The following is a 2947-nucleotide window of genomic DNA, read 5'->3' on the forward strand; positions in this document are numbered from 1 at the left end:
GCAGTAATCCTCAGGTGGGCCTCCCGCACCCAGCACCACGCTAGTTCAGTTTAACTAGGTGTGCCAAGTTGACCACCAATGAGAAATCCACTACACGCAGCCAATGCAGGCTTCTCAGCAAAACAACTGCACTTGGATTCTTTTCTGGCCTGTACCTGCCCCTGTCTCCGTGGATGGCCCCAGTCGTCTCCTCCCTGCCCCTGAGATTCTGCCCTGGGGAGTACTGCCGCTAGAGTCGAGCCAGGGCAGCTGCTCTCGTGGCTTCAACAACCTCTGCGTTGCATTTGTTTGTGCTCAGCAGGGAGGACCACAGCAGGCAGGCACCCTGGGCTGCCAGGTGGGCAACTGGAGGCCTCTGTCACACTGGGTATTTATTACTTCATGATGACCTGAATTGCCAGTTGCCTCCTGTTTCATGTTTCCCACTTCCTGGCCAGTCTGCTGGTGCCCCAGTTCTGCACTTGTTTTATCAACGACATTGAGAGTATTAGATATGAATAAGACAGAAAACAAAATTAAAGAAGAAAAAGACAAAGAAATCTGCCGCATCATAAAATAAAATAACAGCTGATATTTAAAAATGGGTAGGAGGGGCTGGTGAGATGGCTCGGTGGTCTAAAGCACCTACTTGGAACAAACTTGGCAAAGCACAGGGACCGCGGTTCGATCCCCCAGCACCACATGCCAGCCAGCCCCGCCCCCTGGTGGGCTTAGCTGGCCACACACACACACTAAATAAATAAATAAATGTTAAAAAAATAAATAAATAAATAAATAAATAAAATAAAAATGGGTAGGAACCTGGGGAGATGGCACAGTAGAATAAGCACTTGCCTGGCAAGCACAAGGATCTGAGTTCAATCCCCAGTTCCGCAAAAAAATACCCCCCCCAAAAAACAAAAATAAAACAAACAAAAAAAAATGGGTAGGAAAAATGGGAATCACATTTTGTAAGAAATATCCAAAGTGGATGAAGTCTACAAGTCTCCTGGGGTTTTTGTCTTGTCTTTGTTTTGTTCTCTGTTTGCTTGTTTGGTTGGTTGGTTTGGTTTGGTTTTTGGTTTTGGTTTGTTTGTTTCGAGACAGGGTCTTGCTATGCAATTCAGGCTGGACTTGAGCTCACTTTGTAGCCCAGGCTGGTCTTGAACTCACAGCGATCCTCCTGCCTCAGCCTCACAAGTGCTAGGATTGCAGGTGTGTGCCACCATGCCCGGCTAGGCTCCTGTTTTATCTGTATGTCTGCTGGGCATTGGAAAAACTGACCAGAAAAGAAAGACCAGCCTGGGGGGGGCCGGGGAGATGGCTCAGTAGAATAAAAGCCTGCCTGGCAAGCACAAGGGCTTGAGTTCAATCCCTGGTTCCACCAAAAAAAAAAAAAAAAGACCAGCCTGAAACCTGCTCTTCTCCCCTAAGAAAGGAGGGAGCATATTTTGTCCCTGTTGCCATTGCGGGCATCAGTATGCAGGTGTCAGCTCTGAATATCATTTTTCACAGAAGCAGGGCAGGGATCCCTGGGAAATGGCCCACAGGATCAGGGACAGGAAATTCGCAGACATGCCTGGGACATCCTTTCATGCCAGAAAAGCAGTGCAGGTTTCCAAATCCTCAGCACACTAAAAGTTCACCACAGCTACCGGCAATGGCTTGTACTCTTCAAAAATGTCAAGGTCGCAGAAGACAAAGATGACACTGCCACTCCAGATTAAGTGAGATTAAAGAGACAGGGGAATCAAATGTAATGTTTAATTCTGGATTAGATTTTTTTTTTCCCCTGAACTGACACTCTTTGACGGATTAGATTTTGGAGCAATTTTTTTTTTCCAGAAATAAAGGACAACTGGCAAAGTATCGTCATAGGTCAAATAATACAATTAGTGAACATCAGTTTTCTAATATTTGCTTGCTGTTTACGATTCTTTAAGAGTATGTCAGGGGCCGGGGAGATGGCTCAGTGGAATAAGTGCTTCCTTGGCAAGCACAAGGGCCTGAGTTCAATCCCCGGTTCTGAAAAAAAAAAAAAAAAAAGAGTATGTCCTGTGTTTAGGCCACTCACACCGTGGTACCGACAGGTAAAAGGACACTGTCTTTGGCCAGGTTGTGTTGCTATAACAGAATAGCACAAAGTGGAAGATTTATAGACAATAGAAGTTTATTTAGACCCAAGTTTTAGAGCCCAGACAATCCTAGATCCACGGTCTGTGGTGTTACGGTTCGTGTCTAGCTGTCCTCCCAAAGCCTCATGTAAACTATGGGGCGGACGCGGCTGGGGCTTGAGGGGCGGGGCCAGAGGGCCAGGGCGTGGCCTGAGGGGCGGGGCCAGAGGGCAGGGCGGGGCCAGAGAGATGTGAACCTAAACTGGCTAGCGTGTGCTTTCCCGGAGATGTGGGGAGAGTTCACCCTGGACACAGCAGCGCCCCAGCCTCTCCTACAGTGTCTTGAAACCTCCAGTAGCTGCTAGCTAAATAAACCTTTCCTTCCCTCATTTTGAGTGTCAGGTATTTGTGCCAGCAACGAGGGAAGGGTAACTAATACACGTGGTTAGTGAGGACCCTCTTGCTGTGTTATGACACAGGCAAAAGTATATTCTGGTGAGAACATGCGTGCATGTCTGAGAAAGAAGGGTGCCCTATGTATCATTTGAGCAGGATTTACTCCAGTAAAACTAACCCCTCATATTACCAGTATGAGCCCAGTCAGGCCAATTTTGTGACTTAGATCCTGTGTCGAAAGAAAAAAACCAAAGCTGAGGACATAGCTAAGTATGAAGGCCCCAGATGCAATCTTCAGTATTTGGGGCAGGGGGCGCCAACCCTGGGCACAGTGGCACACCTTGTAATTCTAGTACCTTGGGAAACTCTGACAGGAGGATCACAGGTTCAAGTCCAGCCTGGGCACTTTAGCAAGATCCTGTCTCAAAATAAGAAGTCAAATGGGGGCCAGGGAGATG

The sequence above is a fragment of the Octodon degus genome, unplaced genomic scaffold (genome assembly GCF_000260255.1).
Source record: "Octodon degus isolate 3935 unplaced genomic scaffold, OctDeg1.0 scaffold00033, whole genome shotgun sequence".
NCBI lineage: Eukaryota > Metazoa > Chordata > Mammalia > Rodentia > Octodontidae > Octodon > Octodon degus.